The 25,157-nt window shown below is 50.4% G+C and overlaps 1 protein-coding gene across 2 annotated transcripts in view; it reads right to left on the reverse strand.

Moving 5' to 3' along the window:
• The window catches only part of plppr3a (phospholipid phosphatase related 3a), a 120,921-nt gene extending 95,998 nt beyond the window's left edge, over positions 1-24,923 (reverse strand). For both annotated transcript variants that reach the window (XM_038777324.1, XM_038777322.1), the window contains exon 1: positions 24,780-24,923. The gene's annotated coding sequence lies outside the window, so the exon portion shown is untranslated. The remainder of the gene's footprint in view (positions 1-24,779) is intronic.
• Positions 24,924-25,157: the final 234 nt, after the last annotated feature.

The following is a 25,157-nucleotide window of genomic DNA, read 5'->3' on the forward strand; positions in this document are numbered from 1 at the left end:
ATGAACAGGTGGAGAACGCCACTGCCATGAACAGGCGGAGAATCCCGCTGCCATGAACAGGCAGAGAATCCCACTGCCATGAACAGGCGGAGAATCCCACTGCCATGAACAGGCGGAGAATCCCACTGCCATGAACAGGCTGAGAATCCCGCTGCCATGAACAGGCGGAGAATCTCACTGCCATGAACAGGCAGAGAATCCCGCTGCCATGAACAAATGGAGAATCCCACTGCCATGAAAAAATGGAGAATCCCACTGCCATGAACAGGCGGAGAATCCCGCTGCCATGAAAAGGCGGAGAATCCCGCTGCCATGAACAAATGGAGAATCCCACTGCCATGAACAGGCGGAGAATGCCGCTGCCGTGAACAAGCGGAGAATCCCGCTGCCATGAACAGGCAGAGAATCCTGCTGCCATGAACAGGCGGAGAATCCCAATGCCATGAACAGGCGGAGAATTCTGCTGCCGTGAAAAAATGGAGAATCCCACAGCCATGAACAGGCAGAGAATCCTGCTGCCATGAACAGACGGAGAATCCCACTGCCATGAACAGGCGGAGAATTCTGCTGCCATGAACAGGCAGAGAATCCCGCTGCCATGAACAGGCGGAGAATCCCGCTGCCATGAACAAATGAAGAATCCCACTGCCATGAAAAAATGGAGAATCCCACTGCCATGAACAGGCAGAGCATCACGCTGCCATGAACAGGCGGAGAATCCCGCTGCCATGAAAAGGCGGAGAATCCCGCTGCCATGAACAAATGGAGAATCCCACTGCCATGAACAGGCGGAGAATGCCGCTGCCGTGAACAAGCGGAGAATCCCGCTGCCATGAACAGGCAGAGAATCCTGCTGCCATGAACAGGCGGAGAATCCCAATGCCATGAACAGGCGGAGAATTCTGCTGCCGTGAAAAAATGGAGAATCCCACAGCCATGAACAGGCAGAGAATCCTGCTGCCATGAACAGGCGGAGAATCCCACTGCCATGAACAGGCGGAGAATTCTGCTGCCATGAACAGGCAGAGAATCCCGCTGCCATGAACAGGCGGAGAATCCCGCTGCCATGAACAAATGAAGAATCCCACTGCCATGAAAAAATGGAGAATCCCACTGCCATGAACAGGCAGAGCATCCCGCTGCCATGAACAGGCGGAGAATCCCGCTGCCATGAAAAGGCGGAGAATCCCGCTGCCATGAACAAATGGAGAATCCCACTGCCATGAACAGGCGGAGAATGCCGCTGCCGTGAACAAGCGGAGAATCCCGCTGCCATGAACAGGCAGAGAATCCTGCTGCCATGAACAGGCGGAGAATCCCAATGCCATGAACAGGCGGAGAATTCTGCTGCCGTGAAAAAATGGAGGATCCCACTGCCATGAACAGGCGGAGAATCCCGCTGCCATGAACAGGCGGAGAATCCCACTGCTATGAACAGGCGGAGAATTCTGCTGCCATGAACAGGCGGAGAATCCCGCTGCCATGAACAGGCGGAGAATCCCGCTGCCATGAACAAATGAAGAATCCCACTGCCATGAACAGGTGGAGAATCCCGCTGCCATGAACAAATGGAGAATCCCGCTGCCATGAACAGGCAGAGAATCCCGCTGCCGTGAAAAAGCGGAAAATCCTGCTGCCATGAAAAGGCGGAGAATGCCGCTGCCGTGAACAAGCGGAGAATCCCACTGCCATGAACAGGCGGAGAATCCTGCTGCCATGAACAGGCGGAGAATCCCGCTGCCATGAACAGGTGGAGAATCCTGCTGCCATGAACATGCGGAGAATCCCGCTGCCATGAACAGGCGGAGAATCCCGCTGCCATGAACAAGCGGAGAATCCCGCTGCCATGAACAAATGGAGAATCCCGCTGCCACGAACAGGCGGAGAATCCCGCTGCCATGAACATGCGGAGAATCCCACTGCCATGAACAGGCGGAGAATCCCGCTGCCATGAACAGGCGGAGAATCCCGCTGCCATGAACAGGCGGAGAATCCCGCTGCCATGAACAGGTGGAGAATCTCGCTGCCATGAACAGGCGGAGAGTCCCGCTGCCATGAACAGGCGGAGAATCCCGCTGCCATGAACAGGCAGAGAATCCCGCTGCCATGAACAAATGGAGAATCCCACTGCCATGAACAGGCGGAGAATCCCGCTGCCATGAACAAATGGAGAATCCCGCTGCCATGAACAGGCGGAGAATCCCGCTGCCATGAACATGCGGAGAATCCCACTGCCATGAACAGGCGGAGAATCCCGCTGCCATGAACAGGCGGAGAATCCCGCTGCCATGAACAGGCGGAGAATCCCGCTGCCATGAACAGGCGGAGAATCCCGCTGCCATGAACAGGCGGAGAATCCTGCTGCCATGAACAAATGGAGAATCCCGCTGCCATGAACAGGCGGAGAATCCCGCTGCCATGAACAGGCGGAGAATCCCGTTGCCATGAACAAATGGAGAATCCCACTGCCATGAACAGGCGGAGAATCCCGCTGCCATGAACAAACGGAAAATCCCACTGCCATGAACAGGCGGAGCACCCCACTGCCATGAACAGGCGGAGAATCCCGCTGCCATGAACAGGCGGAGAATCCCGTTGCCATGAACAAATGGAGAATCCCACTGCCATGAACAGGCGGAGAATCCCGCTGCCATGAACAAATGGAAAATCCCACTGCCATGAACAGGCGGAGCACCCCACTGCCATGAACAGGCGGAGAATCCCACTACCACGAACAGGCGGAGAATGCCGCTGCCGTGAACAAGCGGAGAATCCCACTGCTATGAACAAGCGGAGAAACCTGCTGCCATGAACAGGCGGAGAATGCCGCTGGCGTGAACAAATGGAGAATCCCGCTGCCATGAACGGGCGGAGAATCCTGCTGCCATGAACAGGTGGAGAATCCCGCTGCCATGAACAAATGGAGAATCCCACTGCCATGAACAGGCAGAGGATCCCACTGCCATGAACAGGCGGAGAATCTCGCTACCATGAACAGGCGGAGATTCCCGCTGCCATGAACAGGCGGAGAATCTCACTGCCATGAACAGGCAGAGAATCCCGCTGCCATGAACAAATGGAGAATCCCACTGCCATGAACAGGCGGAGAACCCCACAGCCATGAACAGACGGAGAATCCCGCTGCCATGGACAGGCGGAGAATCCCGCTGCCATGAACAAATGGAGAATCCCGCTGCCATGAACAAATGGAGAATCCCGCTGCCATGAACAGGCGGAGAATCCCACTGCCATGTTCATGCGGAGAATCTCGCTGCCATGAACAAATGGAGAATCCCACTGCCATGAAAAAATGGAGAATCCCACTGCCATGAACAGGCGGAGAATCTCGCTACCATGAACAGGCGGAGAATCCCGCTGCCATGAACAGGCGGAGAATCCCGCTGCCACGAACAGGCGGAGAATCCCGCTGCCACGAACAGGCGGAGAATCCCGCTGCCATGAACAAATGGAGAATCCCACTGCCATGAACAGGCGGAGAATGCCGCTGCCGTGAACAAGCGGAGAATCCCGCTGCCATGAACAGGCGGAGAATCCCACTGCCATGAACAGGCGGAGATCCCCACTGCCATGAACAAATGGAGAATCCCGCTGCCATGAACAGGCGGAGAATCCCACTGCCATGAACATGCGGAGAATCCCACTGCCATGAACAGGCGGAGAATCCCGCTGCCATGAACAGGCGGAGAATCCCACTGCCATGAACAGGCGGAGAATCCCACTACCATGAACAGTCAGAGAATGCCGCTGCCGTGAACAAGCGGAGAATCCCACTGCCATGAACAGGCGGAGAATCCCGCTGCCATGAACAAATGGAGAATCCCGCTGCCATGAACAGGCGGAGAATCCCGCTGCCATGAACAAAAGGAGAATCCTGCTGCCATGAACAGGTGGAGAATCCCGCTGCCATGAAAAAATGGAGAATCCCGCTGCCATGAACAGGCGGAGAATCCCACTGCCATGAACAGGCGGAGAATCCCGCTGCCATGAACAGGGTGAGAATCCCGCTGCCATGAACAGGCGGAGAATCCCACTGCCATGAACAGGCGGAGAATCCCGCTGCCGTGAACAGGCGGAGAATCCTGCTGCCATGAACAGGCGGAGAATCCCGCTGCCATGAACTGGAGCAGAATCCCGCTGCCATGAACAGGCGGAAAATCCCGCTGCCATGAACAGGCGGAGAATCCCGCTGCCATGAAAAAATGGAGAATCCCGCTGCCATGAACAGGCGGAGAATCCCACTGCCATGAACAGGCGGAGAATCCCGCTGCCATGAACAGGGTGAGAATCCCGCTGCCATGAACAGGCGGAGAATCCCACTGCCATGAACAGGCGGAGAATCCCACTGCCATGAACAGTCGGAGAATCCCACTGCCATGAACAGGCGGAGAATCCTGCTGCCGTGAAAAAATGGAGAATCCCACAGCCATGAACAGGCAGAGAATCCTGCTGCCATGAACAGGCGGAGAATCCCACTGCCATGAACAAATGGAGAATCCCGCTGCCATGAACAGTCGGAGAATGCCGCTGCCGTGAACAAGCGGAGGATCTCGCTGCCATGAACAAGCGGAGAATCCCACAGCCATGAGCAGGCGGAGACTCCCGCTGCCATGAACAAGCGGAGAATCCCACAGCCATGAACAGGCGGAGAATCCCGCTGCCGTGAACAGGCGGAGAATCCTGCTGCCATGAACAGGCGGAGAATCCCGCTGCCATGAACTGGAGCAGAATCCCGCTGCCATGAACAGGCGGAAAATCCCGCTGCCATGAACAGGCGGAGAATCCCGCTGCCATGAACAGGCGGAGAATCCAGCTGCCATGAACAGGTGGAGAATGCCACTGCCGTGAACAAATGGAGAATCCCACTGCCATGAACAGGTGGAGAATCCCGCTGCCATGAACAGGCGGAGAATCCCGCTGCCATGAACAGGCGGAGAATCCAGCTGCCATGAACTGGCGGAGAATCCCGCTGCCATGAACAAGCGGAGAATCCAGCTGCCATGAACAAATGGAGAATCCCGCTGCCATGAACAGGTGGAGAATCCCACTGCCATGAACAGGTGGAGAATCCCACTGCCATGAACAGGCGGAGAATCTTGCTGCCATGAACAGGCGGAGAATCCCGCTGCCATCAACAGGCAGAGAATCCCACTGCCATGAACAGGCGGAGAATCCTGCTGCCATCAACAGGCAGAGAATCCCGCTGCCATGGACAGGCGGATAATCCCGTTGCCATGAACAGGCGGAGAACCCCACTGCCATGAACAGGCGGAGAATGCCGCTGCCATGAACAGGCGGAGAATCCCGCTGCCATGAACAGGCGGAGAATCCCACTGCCATGAACAGGCGGAGAATCCCGCTGCCATGAACAGGCGGAGAATCCCGCTGCCATGAACAGGCGGAGAATCCCACTGCCATGAACAGGCGGAGAATCCCACTGCCATGAACAGGCGGAGTATGCCGCTGCCGTGAACAAGCGGAGAACGCCACTGCCATGAACAGGCGGAGAATCCCACTGCCATGAACAGGCGGAGAACGCCACTGCCATGAACAGGCGGAGAATCCCACTGCCATGAACAGGCGGAGAATCCCGCTGCCATGAACAGGCGGAGAATCCTGCTGCCATGAACAGGCGGAGAATCCCGCTGCCATGAACAGGCGGAGAATCCCGCTGCCACGAACAGGCGGAGAACGCCACTGCCATGAACAGGCGGAGAATCCCACTGCCATGAACAGGCAGAAAATCCCGCTGCCATGAACAGGCGGAGCATCCCGCTGCCATGGACAGGTGGAGAATCCCGCTGCCATGAACAGGCGGAGAATCCCGCTGCCATGGACAGGCGGAGAATCCCGCTGCCATGAACAAATGGAGAATCCCGCTGCCATGAACAGGCGGAGAATCCCACTGCCATGAACAGGCAGAGAATCCCGCTGCCATGAACAGGCAGAGAATCCCGCTGCCATGGACAGGTGGAGAATCCCGCTGCCATGGACAGGTGGAGAATCCCGCTGCCATGAACAGGCGGAGAATCCCGCTGCCATGAACAAATGGAGAATCTCGCTCCCATTAACAGGCGGAGAATCCCGTCCAAGGGGGAGATTTTCTTGCCCTTCTCACTGGCAGGGTCTTCGAGTCCTGCCGAAGGTGACTCGCACACCCACGGCGGGTTCCCTGGTGGCGTAGTCAGCGAGCAGCGCAAATGGCCATTGAAATCAGTGGGACTGGAAGAGCCCACCGGCAGTTACTGGCGATCCGTCTCCACTGCCGGTGGAGTACGGAGAATGTGGCACAAGAGCGCGAGTATCTGGTTCAGTCTCAAACAGTTGCTCGAGAAAGGGATGAAGTTGATAGCTGGGGAATGGAGATTGTGGCTATGATTGAAGACAATGGATTCAGTCTTCTCAATATTTAACAAGCATCAATTTCAGCTCATCCAACACTTAATGTCAGATCAGCAGTCTGATCATTTAGCAACAGTGGAGGAGCCGAGAGAGGTGGTAAGGTAGAGCTGAGTGGCATCAGCATACATGCGAAAATAAACACTGTGGTATCTCCAAGTAACAACATGTAGATTGGAAATAGGAGAGTGTCAAGTGTCAATTTTTGGGAAACACAGAGATCACAATGCGGAAACAGGAAGATAAACTATTATGAATGAAATTAAATGAAAATCGCTTATTGTCACGAGTAGGCTTCAATGAAGTTACTGTGAAAAGCCCCTAGTCGCCACATTCCGGCGCCTGTCTGGGGAGGCTGGTACGGGAATTGAACTGTGCTGCTGGCCTGCTTGGTCTGCTTTAAAAGCCAGTGATTTAGCCAAGTGAGCTAAACCAGCCCCAATTATAGGTGATTCTCTGGTTAAGACTGGGTACATAAGAATGGAACCAGGCATGTACAGTCCCAGCCAACTGGACTACATTGAAGAGGCACTAGAGGAGGATAATATGGTCAAACGTGTCAAAGACTGCAGACAGGTCGGGAAAAATGAGGAGGGTTATCATGGTCATCATCGCCATCATGTAGAATATCATTTGTGACTTGGATGAGAGCCATTTCAGCTCTGTGACAGGGGTGGAAACCTGATGGGGAAAGATGCAAAGAGATTTAGAGGTTACAACATATTTGATGAATTTGAATCGGAAAAGGAGCTTAGCGTTCAGGAAGTGACTTGCAAGGACAGAGGGGTCAAGTGTTTTTCCTGGGGAGAGGGGGCCAGATGTGAGTGAGAACTAGCAGGGGCATCACCTAGACTTCTTCAATTTCCATGCATTAGCCCAAGTGCTACTGGAAGCCTCATTCATACCTTAATCATTTCAAGACTCAACCCTCTGGTCATCCACACATGATTTACTTTCCATAAACCTGAGCCCACCTGGAAGTCTATTGCTAGCATCCTAACTCACAGCAGAGCCTGTTCACCTTTCATTGATAATGCTAATGTAATGTCCCTTAAAGGAAGGATTGTATTTATATGACCACAGGATGCCCCAAGGTGTTTTATACGAGGTGTTTCATCGGCAATCAAGTACTTTTTGAAGTTTATTTACTGTTTAAATATAGGAAACACAGCAGCTAATTCATGTGCAGTGATCTTTCACAAACAGCACTGCGATAATTACCAGCTAATTTGTATTTTTGGAGATGTTAATGGTATTACAACACTCCTTCAGTACTGCGCTGGTGTGTCAAACTTGAGTTTTGCAATGTTTTGTACTTTAAACTTTAAACACGCGGTACACGTTAGGACTCCCCTCACAAGCAGCGGGGGCTCCCCTCCCACCACCACAACACAAGTGATGGGGAACCCCTTCAACGCCAACATCAATGCACCGTGCCTCTTTGCAGGCATCGGGGTGGTTCTCCCTCTTACTGCCACCCCTCTTGCAGGCATTGGGATGACCCCTCTCCCCCCCCCCCCCCCCCCCCCGCCCCCCACCACCACCACCGCAGTCTTGGGGACACTCTCCCCCCTCAAAGGCATTGTACTCCCCAAACATATAATGGGAACCTCTCCTAAGTGGGTGCCAACCTGGCAGTGCAAATCTGTACCAGGGACAATGCCATGTTCATCTCCACCCTCCCCCACCCCTCTAGGGGTTATACTTAGCTTTGTACCCTGGGGGATCCCCTCAATTGAATCACATTGTTAAATTGCATCATGTGAGCAAGGTTTGAATATTCATTGGAGGGAGTCATGTGGCAATTATGCCATTAAAATGTACACTAAAACATTCAAATATGTTCTGATTCTCGCCATATTTTCCACCCACATTGCCATTATTTCTAACGCTGAATGCAGGCTAAAAATCACCCCGCAGTGTCCACCACTTAAACGTGTTTGATTTGGGCGCTCCTTGAACCATTTTCCAATTCTATAGACTCAGTTTTAAATTGCTGCTTCCCATGTTTCAAGTGCTCCAGGTTCTTTGCGCGGGAACAGATGTTTGGTTGAGTGGTTTGCACCTTAAGGTGCAATTCCCTTGCACATTGAATCAGCTCTAACATGTATTGGATTACAGAGTGCATTACTCAGCTAGGAACGCAGTAGCAAACCTGTACAATAGACAAATAGCACCTTGTTCAGGTCCAATTATCTTGTGTACTTAATCCCTCTAAATGGTGTTGGATTACAGCCTTTACAGTGATGACCTACAATTTTGTTTAGTTATAATAGCTCTACCAGTAAACCACCTAATGCTCAGAACAGGAAAATTTCATCAGCACCAACGTGCCCATTATAAACTATAGGGACGATACATCTATTAGCAACTCAAGTGTCAGTTTGAGCCAAAGGGAGCATTCTCACTCGCCGTGTCTGTAGGCGATCAGTATAATTCCTATTGTACACCTGAGCCTGTTAGATAAACTGGCATTTCAGTATAACAGTGAGGGAGCTGTGTTAAGGAAAGGTGTTAAACTCAGAGCGAACATTAAATGGAAGGTCCCTCAGCCCAATCAGGTGGACACAAAGGGTTCCAGGACACTTTAAAGAAAGGGCAGAGATTGTCATCCAAAAGAATTGAAAGAAGGAGCTTGCATGTGTATCGTACCTTTTATGACTACAGGATGTTCTACTGAAGCCAATGACGTTGTTAAGTTTCGCAGCACAGAAAGAGGCCCTTCAGCCCATCGTGTCTGCGCCAACACCTATCAAGCACTTATCATTTCACAGCACTTCGTCCATGACCATATATGCTATGGTGCTTCAAGTGCTCACCTAAATGCTTCTTAAATGTTGTGAGGGTCCCCATCTCTACCATATTCTGAGTGAAAAGGTTTTTGCTCAAATCCCCACTAAATCTCCTGCCCCTTATCTTAAACTATGGCCTTGGTTATTGACCCCTCAACTAAAGAGAAAAGTCCTTCCTATCAACCCTATTTTTGTCCCTCATGATTTTGTACACCTCAATCATGTCCCCCCCGCCCCCCCAGCCTTCTCTGCTGTGAGGAAAACAACCCCAGCCCAGGCAGCCCTTTTTCATAGCTGATGCATCTGAAGTGAAGTCGGTGTGACAATGAAGGAACTGCTATTGGTTTTGGAATCATTTGACATTGTTGAAATCAGCCCTCTGGTCACAGGGAGCCAGGAGGTACACTGATGTCAGTCACACCCCGTGATAAGCATTGGCATTTTTACAGCCCTTTTAAAATGGTGAAAGGTCACCAAGAGGCAGTATCAGAAAAAAAAAATTCTGAAGGAGAGTCATATTGGAATCAAAAACATTTTAACTCTGTTTCTCTCTCTCCACAGATGCTGCCATACCTGCTGAGTCTTTCTCTCACTTTCTGTTTTTATTGGAGGAGATATTGGGGCCAGTGACCAAACACCTGGTTAAAGAAGTAGGTTTTAAGGAGGGTCTTAAAATGAGGAGAGAGATAGTGACGTGGAGAGGTTTAGAGAGGGACTTCCAGACCTTGAAGCTGAGGAAACTGAAACCACGGCTACCAATTTTCAGATGAAGAGATTGGGAGGGATGTTCTGGAGTCTTTAAAATATTTGTACCTGTAGCAGTCAGTCCTCCGCCCTCTTGGGAACACCACAAAAGTTCAATGTGAAGCCAAGAGAGCACAGAGGCTCATGGTAACTACTTTATCTCCAATTTGCACCCGGTAAATAGGTAATTCCCAGGAGGCAAAGCAAATGAAAATTGGTTTGGCGTCAGCGATTTGCAAATGGTCATGGTACCCGCTCCCCTCGCCGCATAATGGAGGCTTAAATAATGAAAGGCCAAACCTTCAGACTTAATAGTGGAGGCACGTCAGCTAGTGGGACTCTGATTTCACACAGTTCACATTGTTTGGGCACAGTCCCCTGACAGCCATGGCCTGAAGGCTTTTCCATCTAATCCTTTGAGTATCACAGCAGCAAATCAGCAGAAAAATAACAACTACAAGCAGCTCTCAGCTAATTTGCTTCTCCCAAGCACAGTGTTAATGAAGGAATGTTCTACGACACAACGTTATGCCTCATTACTCTCCATGCCTCAAATGCACAAGTGAAATTCTTTTCTATGCAGCACAAATTGCACGTAACACGAAGATGCAATTAAATCCATCACTTTGCATAGATTTAAGTAGCTCAAAGTGTGCTGTGTGTAACATACTCTGAGGATGAACTTTATAAGTCAGGGCGGTAACAGCTGAATCTGCTGATGTGCATGTATCAGAACACTTTCACTACACATCATATCCTTGCTATCTGCAACCACTTATAAGACTATCTATCCAGTCCCTGATTAAACTTAGTCAGCAAAGTATCTCTAATTCCCATTACCTGCCCACCCACCCCACCTTCTCCCATATCCAATCACAGTTCACCTTTATCTGAAGTAGCACAAGTGGTTAGCACTGTGGCTTCACAGTGCCAGGGTCCCAGGTTCGATTCCCTGCTGGGTCACTGTCTGTGCGGAGTCTGCACATTCTCCCCTTGTCTGCGTGGGCATCTTCTAACTGGGTTATGATAGTTTTTGCTTTCCAGTTGGGGGAGGAAGGCTATCACATGAATGGATCTGTTGGCTGCTAATTGGTGGGAGTTATGAGGCAAGTCCCATGATGGAACATCCAGGAACACATTCAGTCACAGTTGGCAAATGTATGGCCCATGAGAAAGCTAATGACGCACAATGACACCAAGACATTGTTTCACACCCAAGAGAAGTTCCAAAAAAGAGTCAGAAACTGATATTCCCTTTATATTGACCACTATTTGCTCCAGGACAACTGGCAGTAAAAAACAATTGTGAAGCATTGATATGGGTAAATCCAGTCTCTTCACATTTTTGATGACCACTGACCATTGGAGCTATGACACGAACCAGGAGCAGCAATATAAAATCAGCTTGACTGATAAGGAAGTCCTTTTCTAGAATGAGAATGGCACCAAGAGAGGTGAAAGCCAGGTAGGAAAACAAGAGTTACATTTTGATTCACTGATTTTGGTTGAGGGATGTTCTGTATCTGGGAATACATTCCTGCTGGTTAAACATCACGTGATGTGTAGTGACATCAGGAGAGTATTTACAAGGGCTTTGGGGCGATCACCATCTATGACAGTATGAAGAACATACTTAATAAACCTCTCATCGTGTTTGACAAGAATTCAGAGTGTGGGCCCCTCCAAATCTTTATTCTTTGCGGCAACAAAGAAATACAGCGGAAGAGAAAACTGGCGACGAAGATTGAGACAAACAAATCCCTGGAAAGAAGATTTTCGGCGACTAATTGTGCGACAGCACAGGAGCAGCGCAAGATTCTTGGAATGGGACACACACATCAGGTGAAGCACTGCTGCCAAGGCAAAAGGCTTAAACAAATTTTGGACAGCAACTGTGAGCAAGAAGACAGGCAGTCGGGGAAGACTTGCTTGCCCTGAAGTGATTGAGGTCTGGGCTACAGGGACCGCGCAAGTGCCGAAGCTACACAAGCTGGGGGAAGGGAGATTTTGAATTCTGCCAACTCTGCACAAGTCACTACTTGGTAGAAAAGTCGAAATATAGTCAGGCAAAATGAGGAAAGATTTCCGAATTGCTTGTTCATAGATCATTTATGCCATACTTTCCATAACAATCAGATGGGATCCAAGGATCTGGGATCCAACAATGGCGGGAAAAGCGGGTGCCATGGACGTGTTTGATGAGGATTATGAAACATGGAGTTCAAATGAAGAAAGATTGCAAATTGCTTCACACACTCTTATTAACACAGAAATGAATTATGCTCAGCTAGAAAAAGAGGCTTTAAGCATAATTTCCATGTAAGAAGCTTACACGATTATCTTTATGGGCATCATTTTACCCTTTTGATGGATCATCGATCTTGACAACAATCTTTGGGCAGTCTAAAGGCATACCCTATTTGGCTGCTGGTCGTTTGCAAAGATTGTCATTGATATTGTCAGCAAACACAATATCCAATATCGAAGTCAAAGCACCATGTAAATGCTGATCCTTTATCACGATTGCAGTTACAAGATAAGCATGACCCTGTCAATATTTTGTATTTCTCGCTCGTGGATTGCATACCCGTGACTTCATCTCAAGTTCAAAGATATACAAGAACCAATCCAGTGATGGGGAAGGTGATGGACTCGGTCCAAAAAGGAACGCTGTCAGACATTGATAGGAAAAATCCAGACCTCAAGCCTGACATCACAAGTTGACAGTATAGGATGGAGTTCTATTGTGGTGAATCTGTGTGATTATTCCTCAGTGCTTGCTTTTTAGAGTCATTGTCAAACTGCATGAGATACATCCTGGTGTGGTGAAAATAAAGGAATTGTTGGTGGCCAGGATTAGATGCTCAAATGGAAGAGAATGTTGGGCAATGCCAATGTTGTTCAAAGCTAAGGAACACTCCATCATTACATCCATTGAATCCATAGGCATGGCTGACTCAGCCATAGCACAAAATACACATCAATTATGCTGGTCTATTGGAGGATCACATGTTCTTAGTGATTGTGGACATGAACCTGAAATGGCCAGAAGTCGCGATAATTAAGTCAATAGCAACTGAACAGACCATTGAGAAACTAGACAAAGGGCGGAATTCTCCGCACTCACGACGGGGCGGAGAATAGCGGGCGGCGTAAATTTTTACAGCCACGCTGGTCCGACGCCCTCCCGCTATTCTCCCCCCCCCCCCCACGGCCGCCTCGCAACACGAATCGCTGCTCGCCGTTTTTTTACGGCGAGCAGCGATTCTCAGCTGGCTGATAGGCCGATTTCCAAGGCCTTTACAACCGTTTTTATGAACGTAAATCACACCTGGTCTGACCGTTCGTAAAAACGGCCGTAAAGTCCCGATCTGGGGAACCATGGCACCGATTGGCACGGCAGTACCACGGCCGTGCCAAGGGTGCCATGGGCCCGCGATCGGTTCCCACCGATCGCGGGCAGCGGGTAATTACCCCGCGCACTCTTTCTCCTTCCGCCGCCCCGCTGTATCCATTCGCGGGGCGGCTGAGGGGTATACCGTGATGACGTCATCCGCGCATACGCGGGTTGGAGTCGTCCAATCCGCACATGCGCGGCTGACATCATCTGATGCGTCAGCCATCGCTAACTCTGGCTAGCGGGCTTAACGAAATTCGTTAAGCCCGCGATGCCGGAGTTCACGGCCGCGGGATGCTAGCCTCGACCGGGGAGCAGAATCGGTTCCCGGTCGGGGGGGGGGGGGGGGGGGGGGGGGGGGCGGCGGAGGCGGCCGTAAAACACGGCCGTTTTCGTCGCAGCCTTTCGTCGCGGCGGCTGTTGGGGAGAATCACGCCCAAAATGTTTGGCAACGTACATGCCACCACACAAAGTTCACCGGCAATGTTGTTGTTTAAAAGGACACTATGGACACAGTTTCATTTCTTAACTCCACCTGTGCTTCAGAGATTGTCAAACGACAAGTACAAATTGCGAACAGGGAGAAAATCTCTAAAATCTATAAAGCAAGTATTCAACCAGGGAGAGAGAGTGCTAGCTCAGAGTTGCACCACTAATGAGAAATAGGTACCAGCTATGATCCGAGCAAAGACAGGGCCAATATCAGACACTTTACAATGATGAAAGAATTTGGCAACATCATGCTGTTCAGTTACTTGCTGCATGAAGTGAGTTTGCAGAAACTTCTCAAGAGATTCTACTTACAGAAGGTCTAGAAATCTATACTTTTGAACTGAGACCAGATACAGTGACGAGCTCAGATTCTGTTTCTGAGGACTTTTCAATGCCGATAGTAACAGATATTGAAATAACGTGTCAAGAAATAACTGCTCAAGGCAGAAAGGCATAAGGGCACTTCCGAGGTCGCAAGTAGCAAAGTTCAAGAACGCCGAATTCTACCAAAAAGAATAGACGGCCACCACAGAGACTGTCTCATGGAATTGTAGATAAATACATGGAGAAATAACATATCGGTGATCTATAAATGTTAATAATTGTCGTTGCACTGATGAAGTAAAGAGGGAGGGCTGCTATGTATCTGGGAATATATTCTTGCTGGTTCCACACCATGTGATGTGCAGTGATGTCAACAGTGTTTGCACAGGCTTTAGGCAGGCCACCATCTTCGATTAGCTGAGCAACACCCTTAAAAGGGGCTGGTTTAGCACAGTGGGCTAAACAGCTGGCTTGTAATGCAGAACAAGGCCAGCAGCGCGGGTTCAATTCCCGTACCGGCCTCCCTGAACAGGCGCCGGAATGTGGCGACTAGGGGCTTTTCACAGTAACTTCATTAGTGCAGTAGTTCAGTAATGCAGCACGGTAGCATTGTGGATAGCATAATTGCTTCACAGCTCCAGGGTCCCAGGTTCGATTCCGGCTTGGGTCACTGTCTGTGCGGAGTCTGCACATCCTCCCCGTGGGTTTCCTCCGGGTGCTCCGGTTTCCTCCCACAGTCCAAAGAGGTGCAGGTTAGGTGGATTGGCCATGATAAATTGCCCTTAGTGTCCAAAATTGCCCTTAGTGTTGGGTGGGGTTACTGAGTTATGGGGATGGGGTGGAGGTGTTGACCTTGGGTAGGGTGCTCTTTCCAAGAGCCGGTGCAGACTCGATGGGCCGAATGGCCTCCTTCTGCACTGTAAATTCTATGATAATCTATGATGAAGCCTACTTGTGGCAATAGGCGATTATTATTATTATAAACTTCTCATCATGCTTTACAAGAATCCAGAGTGCAAGCACCTCAACAACCTTTCTCTTTGGGGCAACAAAAAAATATAACAAGGGGTAAAAGTTGGCCTTAAACTAGGGAAAGCAGTCCTCTTGTATGCAGGGTAACTGTCAGTAACCATAGTGACAGAGAGAAAGAAACAAGACAAGAGTTAATATGTGCCTCAAGATGAAAGAACAGGCACAAATTGGGATTCTTTCCAACCTCACCCCCTCCTTTCTCTTCTCTTTGTTTTAAATTCACTGAACTCCACCCAGTTGAACCGTTTTGTGCACTGAGGCTAATATCTGAAAGGATAACAATCTTAATGAAAAGCCACTCTGTCAATTGTGAACGCTTGTGAAGCAGCTGACAATTCAAAGCAGGTTTCAGTATCATCCCATCGGCAGTCAAGCCGAGTCCAGATGAACAGATTCCCCTCCACATGGGGAGAAAGCCAATAAATTAAGCCACTTCCTATTTATTCAGGATTCTTTATACATGTGTTAATACTTCAACCCGTTCTCAATTGAACCAGGCACTTTTCAATATTCAAATAGAATGTACACAGGACTCAGGATCTCCAGATTGTCTGAAATCGACAATATTACAATTATTCATTCTCTTTTGTTCGTGCCAATTACATTACAGTTCAGCACAAAGTGCACTATTATCTGACTGAACACAATAAATATGTACAGTTTATAAGTGTAAGTTGGGCATCGCAAGATCACAAGATAGTTATCGATGGGGAAAGCCCACAAAACAATTATGTGATAATATCCAGAAAACCTGTTTCTATGGCGTTGGTTGAGGAAGAAATCGTGGCCGGTACACTTGGTAGAACGTCCCTGCCCTTCTCCATCGATCAAAGGAGGCAGAAGGCCATCTAACTATCACGTTGCCCAAAAGATTGTACGTCTCATAATGCAGCACTCTCTCCATGTAGCACTGTGCCCAACTCCATCCGAAGCCATGTCCCACTCCCTCCGTGCCACACTCCATCTGTGCCCCACTGCCTCCACCCCACATTTCCTCCGGTAGCTCTGTGCCCACTCCCTCGATGTACCTCTCTGTACCCCACTCCATCCGTGTAGCTCCCTGTGCCCCATTCCCTCCGTGTAGTTCCCTGAGCCCCACTCCCTCCGTGTAGCTCTGTGCCCACTCCCTCGATGTACCTCTCTGTACCCCACTCCCTCCGTGTAGCTCCCTGTGCCCCACTCCATCCGTGTAGCTCCCTGTGCCCCATTCCCTCCGTCTAGTTCCCTGTGCCCCATTCCCTCCGTGTAGTTCCCTGAGCCTCACTCCCTCCGTGTAGCTCTGTGCCCACTCCCTCGATGTACCTATCTGTACCCCACTCCCTCTGTGTAGCTCCCTGTGCCCCACTCTCTCCGTGTAGCTCCCTGTGCCCCACTCCCTCCGTGTAGCTCCCTATACCCCATTCCCTCCTTATAGCTCCCTGTTCCCACTCCATCCGTGTAGCTCCCTGTGCCCCATTCCCTCCGTGTAGTTCCCTGAGCTCCACGCCCTCCGTGTAGCTCTGTGCTCACTCCCTCCATGTAGCTCCCTGTGCCCTACTCCCTCCGTGTAGCTCCCTGTGCCACACTCCCTCCGATAAGCTCCATGTGCCCCACTCCCTCCGTGTAGTTCCCTGTGCCCCACTCTCTCCCTGTAGCTCCCTGTGCGCCATTCCCTCCGTGTAGTTCCCTGTGCCCCATTCCCTTTGTGTAGCTCCCTGTGCCCCACACCATCCATGTAGCTCTGTGCCCACTCCCTCGATGTACCTATCTGTACCCCACTCCCTCCGTGTAGCTCCCTGTGCCCCACTCCATCCGTGTAGCTCCCTGTGCCCCACTCTCTCCGTGTAGCTCCCTGTACCCCATTCCCTCCGTGAAGCTCCCTGTGTCGCACTCCCTCCGTGTAGCTCCCTGTGCCCCATTCCCTCCGTGTAGCTTCCTGTGCCCCACTCCCTCATGTAGCTCCCTGTGCCCCATTCCCTCATGTAGCTCCCTGTGCCCCATTCCGTCCATGTAGTTCCCTGTGCCCTACTCCGTCCGTGTAGTTCCCTGTGCCCCATTCCCTCTGTGTAGCTCCGTGCCCCACTCCCTTCATGTAGCTCCCTGTGCCCCACTCCGTCCATGTAGTTCCCTGTGCCCCATTCCCTCCGTGTAGTTCCCGGTGCCCCACTCTCTCTGTGTAGCTCCCTGTGCCCCACTCTCTCCGTGTAGCTCCCTGTGCCCCACTCCCTCCGTGTACCACCCTGTGCCCCACTCTCTCCGTGTAGCTCCCTGTGCCCCACTCCGTCCGTGTAGCTCCCTGTGCCCCACTCTCTCCGTGTAGCTCCCTGTGCCCCACTCTTTCCGTGTAGCTCCCTGTGTCCCACTCCCTCCGTGTAGTTCCCTGTGCCCCATTCCCTCCGTGTAGCTCCCTGTGCCCCATTCCCTCCATGTAGCTCCGTGCCCCACTCACTTCATGTAGCTTCGTGCCCCACTCTCTCCATATAGCTCCCTGTGCCCCATTCCCTCCGTGTAGCTCCCTGTGCCCCATTCCCACATGACCCACTCTCTCCGTGCCCCATTCCCTCAGTATCGTATCACCTCAGTGCCCTGCTGCCTTGGTGTTGTGCTCCCTCCGTGCAGCGCTCCCTCAATGCTGCATTGCATTACGAGCTTAAATCTCTGAAATGGTGGCATAAACGCACAATCTTTTACTCAGAGGCTTAAGTGTGAGAAGAGCATTTCTAATGACTCTTAACTGCTATAGTATGGGGACATGAGAGGAGGGAAGCTGTTAATTTTCATTTGATTTGAATGCTTTGACTTGTGGAAGATTTGCTTTCATTTGTAATGTCCGCTGAACCATTCAATTAAACTAAATATACTGGCTACAAAGGACCCATTAAAATTCCATATAAAAGACCCTTAACCTCCAGAATTACACGGTGGTATTGTACACCTTTATTCATTCTCAGCATGTGGGCATCACTGGAGAAGCTGGCATTTATTGCCATTCCCTAGTTGCTGTTGTGAAGCTGGTCCATCACATTCAAGGACTGCTGCCGTCCATGTGGTGACAGTAATCGCAATGCTGTTGAAGGAAATGCCAGAAATTTGACTCGAGCAACAATGATGAAGCTGGTGCACTTCCAGATCAAGATACTGTGTGGCTTGAAGGGAGATGATGGTGTTTCTCATGCACTTGCTGTTCTGCTCCTTCTCAACGGTGAAGATTCACTTCCACATATCCGTGTGTTTTTTTCCATTTTTCAACCGCTACTTTGGTAATTTTCTCAGGATTAGGAACATAGGAAATAGGAGCAGAAGTAGGCAATTCAATCAGATCATGGCTGATTCTTCCTGGTTTAAAATCCACCTCCCTACCTGTTCCCCATAGACCCGTTTTTAAAAATCAGAAATATATCGATCTCCTTCTTGAAACCATTTAATAATTCCGATTCCACCGCACTTACGGGGCAGCGAGTTCCGCATTCACCACCCACTGCGAGAAGTAGTTCCTCTTCAACTCAGTTCTAAATCTACCACCTCTCAATCTGTATCTGTGACCTCTTGTTTCTAGATTGCCCTAAAACGGGGAACATTTGATCTACGTTTATTTTATAAATCCCTTTCCACAATCAGATCCCTTCTCATCCTCCTGAACTTCAGCGATTAATCTCACCTCATACATTAACCCTTTCATCCCCAGAATAAATCTGGTGAACCTCCTCTGAATTGCCTCCAATGACACCACATCCTTCCTCAAATAAGGAGACCAACACTGGACACAATGGATGGGATTCTCTCAGCCCGGGGCCGGGCCGGAGAATCTCCACAACCGGCGCGAATCGCACCACGCCGCCCCAACGCCGGGACCGGATTCTCCGCAGAGCGTAGAATCGGCTCATTGGCGCCAGCGTGGATGACGCAGCGCCGGTCGGGGGCCATGGCCGATTCTCCGCCCGGGATGGGCTGAGCGGTCGTCGTAAAAAAACCCGAGTTCCGCCGGCGCCGTTCACACCTGCTCTCAGCCTGTGGGGTCTTGGCGTTGAAGGGTCCAGGGGCTTGCGGGGGGGGGGGGGGGGGGGGGGGGGGAGAGGGGGGTGTCCGACCCCAGGGGGGGGCCTCCGATGTGACCTGGCCCACAATCGGGGCCCACTAGTCGGCGGGCCGGCCTCTCTGGCTGGGGGCCTCCTTTCATCTGCGCCGGCCCCTGTAGCCCTCCGACATGTTGCGTCGGGGCCGGCGCGTTGAAGGGAGCCACTGCGCAAGCGTACGTTTGCTCCAGTGCCACTGCGCATGTGTGCGTTGCCGCTGGTGCCACTGCGCATGCGCTGACCCCGCGCCGCCCTATTCACGCCAGGATCAGCTGCTGGAGTGGCGTGGTCTGCTCCAGTGCTGTACTGGCCCCCTGTAGGGGCCAGAATTGCTGATTCTGAGGCCGTGTTGACGCCATCAGAAACATGACAGCGTTTCCAACGGCATCAACACTTAGCCTCAGGATTACAGAAGCCCGCCCAACATTCCAGATGTGGTCTTATCAACACCCTATACAATTGCAACAACACTTCTCTACTTTTATACTCCAGTCCTTTTGCAATAAATGCTAACATTCCATTTGCCTTTTTGATTATATGCTCTACCTGCATATTGACCTTCTGTGATTCATGAACAAAGGAACCCCGATCGCCCTGCCCAAAAACATTTTGAATCTGCTTTCTATTTCGATAATAATTTGCCTTTCTATTTTTTCGGTCCAAATGAATAATCACACACTTATCTACATTAAACTCCATCTGCCAAATTTTAGCCCAATCTCCGAGCCTATCTCTCTCAGTCTGTAAAAACTTTATCATCTTTTCACTGTCTGCATTACCACCTATTTTAGTATCATACTCATATTTTGCTATGTTACACTGTGTCCTTGCAGATCATTTATATAGGTTGTAAACAGTTGAGGTACCAGGATTGGCCCCTGCGGCACACCGCTAGTTACAGTTCACCAGCCAGAGAAGGACCCATTTATCCTGACCCTCTGCTTTCTGTCAGTCAGCCAATCTTCAATCCAATCTAGTATTCTCCTCCCAATCCCTTGCTTTGTGTTGTGTTCCATGCTATTTCCATGATGCTTTACTGCAGCATCCAGGACATATTTATTTCTCAAAGGAAAAGAAAAATAAAAAGTGTTGGAAAACTGAAAGGTGGCTCATTTTGGTAGCCTTCGAGTCTGGAAGTTGTGAGTTCAAATCCCCCTCCTGGCGTTCTAGCTGATACTTACCTGGCAACCAACATCCTGAAAGCGTATGGTGTGGTTTGGGGAACTTTGCTGAGCAAAAATTGGCTGTTGTGTTTCCAATAACTGAGGAATCTTTATTGGCTGAAAAGTGTTTTTCGGATATTCTGAAGTTGTGAAATGTGGGGCTGGATTCTCCGATCCCCGACGCCAAAATTGCGTTCGCCAAAGGGCAGAGAATCCCCGATGACGCCAAAATCGTGGACAGTGCTGCTTTTGCGATGCTCAGCTGCCTGAAAGGTGGTGTACACTAGGAGTACACCGCACGCCGCCCCGTGATGCTCCGTCCCCGACCGGCCGAGTTCCCGACGGTGTGAGACACGTGTGGTCTCACTCGTCGTAAACTCAGCGAGGCGGCTGCGGACTCAGTCCAGTCGGGGGAGGGCGATCCGCGGGTAGGGGGGGGCTTCATTCGGGGCTGGGTGCACTCTGGGGGGGGGTCCGGAGCGCGCAAACGGCCAAAGGGGGGGGGACACTACTTTTGCAGTCCGGGTCCGTGGGCTGCATCCGTCATGAAGCACGCCGCAGCCGCTGCAGGACTCCGCCGTGCACATGCGTGGCCACGGACCCAGCAATGCCCAGGGCTGTATCGCCTGCTAGAGCTGGGAGCTCTATGCTTCCTCCCTGCTGGCCTCCTGCGGAGCTGGGAATTGCTGGCTGTTCTGCGCTGGATTTCCTGGCGTAAAACACCACCGTTTTCACGCCGGCGTGGGGACTTAGTCTCCCAAACGGAGATTCCAGCCCATGGTTTGTAAGTACAAGGGGCTAGATTCTCCACTGTCAGGATTCCGTGATGCGCTCACACCCACACCGGAGATTTACCGACGCCTTTTGGCCGTATACGGAACGGAGAATTCCGCTGCCGACAATGGCGTGCAGTACCAGAAAACCGGTGTGGCAGGATGGAGAATCTGCCCAAGTTCTTTCTGGTAGGATGGGACCAATGCCTTTTGAATTCATAGAATTCCGACAGTGCATTCGGCCCATTGAGTCTGCACTGACCCTCTGAAAGAGCACCCTACGTAGGTAATCCCCAATCCCCCACCCTATCCCTGTAACCCCGCCTAAGGGCAATTTAGCACAACCAATCCACCTAACCTGCACATCTTTGGACTGTGGGAGGAAACCGGAGCACCCGAACTAAACCCACGCAGAGACGGGAAGAATGTACAAACTCCACAGTCAGCAAACATTAGTGAACCCGGATCCCTGGTGTTGTGAGGCAGCAATGGTAACCACTGAGCCACAGTGCCACCCCTGCGTCTTCATTCTTCTCAGATTTTATCTAAGCATAGGACAATTGAGTAAGTATTTGAAGGAACAGCAAATGAGCTGGAGTGTCATTTCCGGATGTCCAGCCTCATTATTCTGGGTCTCTGTTGGCCAGATCCTAGGCTGAGCAATAGCCACAATTAGTAGTCCTGGGTCCACGCACCCAGCCCTCCCGTACACCTCAGATCAAAAGATCTGAAGCATTTGGACAACAAAACCATGGGTTCTAAAATTGGGGAATGGCACCCTTCCACCCCCAGCCCCCATCCGCCCTCACCCCCCCATTCCTCCCCATCCCACTCTCTCTTGAAAGTCAGGGTTGCAAAGCTGTGGTCAGGATCTGAGTCAGGGTGCAGTGGCTGTTTTTTTTAAAATTCTGATCTCCAAGCACAGAACGCTGCCAAGTCAGACCAATTAACATGACCAGAAGCTGGGGATGCAAGCTTCTTTGAATCTGTAACCATGGGTGAGAAACCACCCTGAAGAAAGGGATGCCACAGGCACAAGCCAAGCACCAATTTTGCCCAAGAGCCTTTTGCCAGAAAGATTTCTCTTCAATGGAATGTGTCAATAAAATTGTTTTTTTCCCTCTGTGGGGCCTGAACTAATTGAGCTGAAGGAAGTGACTGACGTAGAAAAGAATTCATCTGACGACACCCCTCTCAGCATCAAGCAGCTTTGAGTCAGTCGAGGTGCTGAGTGAAGCTCTTTCACTCCGTCCAGGTTCAGCCTCTTCCCAAGATCCCACCTCAATCTACCCTGTGGCCTTTCTGCATATATTTGCCAATTTAGTGGCAGCTTTGTGCTGTGTGTCTAGGTCCATAGGGACCAAGCTGCCAAAGCTCATTTCATCCAGGCAAAGAACACAAACATATCAATTGTCCTGGTGATGTTTATCCCTGATTTTCAGAGCAAGCAGCTCGTATATAACCCACTGCAGCAACCAGAAATGAATCTTTAAGCTGTGAAAGACTGAGGCAAAAGGGAACGAAGAAGTTCGGCTGGAAGATTTAAGAATCGAGCAGTGCAGATTGCAAAGTGAACATCTTCACAGAAATACAAATAAGGACATCATCTTGGACAATTTTTTTTAACCTTGCAATATAACAAGCATTTTACATTGATCAGCTACAATAAGCAGACAACTGGGTATTAATAATGATGTTGCAAACAACATGCGGGACAGAAAGAAAATCATGTATTTATGCAACTCTTTTCACAATCTCACAATGTCCCAAAATGCTCCAAAGTCAACTTTTGAAGTGCAGGAACTATTGAAATGATATATAACATTCCTCGTTCCCCTTCACACACCCTACAGTATATCACCATTGGACAGGCCATTCTTGGCACACACATGAGTTAACATTACCCACTCACTTTAAAAAGGCCACCTTAAACCCTGGCTGCGTATCTTTTTTGGTTCAGTTTGATAGTAAGCTCTGCTTGGAGTTAGATAGTCATGAGTTTGAGTCTTGCTCTGGGGACTTGAACACATTAACATAGGCTAATGTCCCAATGAAATGCTGAGGTGAATGAAAGTATTTATACCATGCCCTTCACGACCACAGAATGTCACAAAACACTTTCCACCCAAATGAAATGTGGTCCCTATTTGGTAAATGCAGCAGCAAAATTGTGCCTGAATCTAAATCCTACAAACAGGGAAGTGGCAAGCTACAGTGGAGGGAAAATTACTGGCTGGAGCTGCAGAGAGAATTCTCCTACTCAGACCAAATGGCCTCCTGTGTCATAATGGCTACTCTTTTTCAAATAGTGACATGGGACCTGCAAATATGGGTGCACCCTGGTCTCATCCAAAAGCATTGTTGATGATGAAGTACTCTCTCACTGGAAGGTGAGCCTATTATAAATAATCTTTATTGTCACAAGTAGGCTCACATTAATACTGCAATGAAGTTACCATGAAAAGCCCCTAGTCGCCACATTCCGGCACCTGTTCGGGTACACTGAGGGAGAATTCAGAATGTCCAATTCGCTTAACAGCACAACTTTTGGGACAAGTGGGAGGAAACCGGAGCACCAGGAGGAAATCCACACAGGCACAGGGAGAATGCGCAGACTCGGCAGATAGTGACCCAGCGGGAATCGAACCTGGGACCCTGGCCTGTCAATCAACAGTGCTAACCACTGTGTTACTGTGCCACACCTGTGCTACCATGCCGTCCCATGTGGGGTAGGGGGATCAACCTTGACCTTCAGATTCATATGGATGTTGCCCCCCATTATTGTTCAAAAACAGCCTTCCCATTTTATTCCACAACCACTGTACATCAAGTCAGAGTACCACAACGTTTGATAACCAGCAACCGAGCTGCCTCGAACGTCTCAGAAAAGAGTGTATAAATAGAGAAGCGTCAGAGTTATTCAGCGCTGACACCGTGTTGCTCGATCAGAGGCGGCACAATTTAGGTTAGTTAACTCGGCGGCTCAGGCCACATGTGACTAGTTGAAGGGGTGGGGCCATGGTGGTGGCCTTCAATGTCCCTCTGAACTAACACCGCTAAAAATACCAAATTAAGTGGTTATTCCTCCCACGCTGTATGGGGGCAGAGGGGGGACGACAGTCATTCCACTTCAAACGAGGCTGCATATTATACAAAAATAAATATATTATGTAATAATTTGTGTGAGGTAATTTTCTACTGGACATCCTGGTGCAGGAGGGCAGGAACCGCAGTCCCTCATGGAGATAGACAAACGGTCCACTACCTCCGAAATGAAAAAGAGTCAAGTTGGAGGATTCACGGCACAAATTAGGCTGAGGGTCTGACAGACTTGGCTGCGGTACAGGCGGACACAAGGCTAGCTCGATGCTCACCGTGTCCATTTATTAACGGGAGTCCATCACTTTGGTGTGATCTGAGATGAAATTTCTGTTAACAAAGAATCGAGGGGTCACCCTCGGTTACCACAACCCGTTGCTGCACTGCTACAAAGAAACTCCGGCCAAGCCAAAAGCCCAGTCACACTGCCTCTCATTGATTCATTCCACCAGCTTGTCAGGAGACAATCCAAATTCATGTTAAAAGCTGCTCACCTTTTGTTAACTGAGGAGATGCAGAGACGGGGAGGATACTTCAATGCAGTCTTCTTTTATCTGCCTCTCTCTCCTGTGCGGAGAGTGGAGGGAATCCAGATGTTGGGAGGAAAATGCAGCTGGGTATGGCGGGGGGGGGGGGGGGGGGGGGGGGGGTTCTCATTCTCCTATCCCGCCGGGAACCGAGGCGGAGTTGCTGCGGAATTCCCTGGCCATCTCCAGACCGGTCCACCGCCTTTGGCAGTGTGTGTGTGTGAGCCCGGGCAAAGCGGCTGGGTAAGCAGCCAGGACAGATAACTCCCCCTGGCTCAGTGTGAGTACAGAGCAGGCGCTGGCCGCTGGTCCCCTGTTAGCGGAGAGAAATCTCGGGGCTGGCGA

Source organism: Scyliorhinus canicula, chromosome 18, assembly GCF_902713615.1.
Source record: "Scyliorhinus canicula chromosome 18, sScyCan1.1, whole genome shotgun sequence".
In the NCBI taxonomy this organism is placed as follows: Eukaryota; Metazoa; Chordata; class Chondrichthyes; order Carcharhiniformes; family Scyliorhinidae; genus Scyliorhinus; species Scyliorhinus canicula.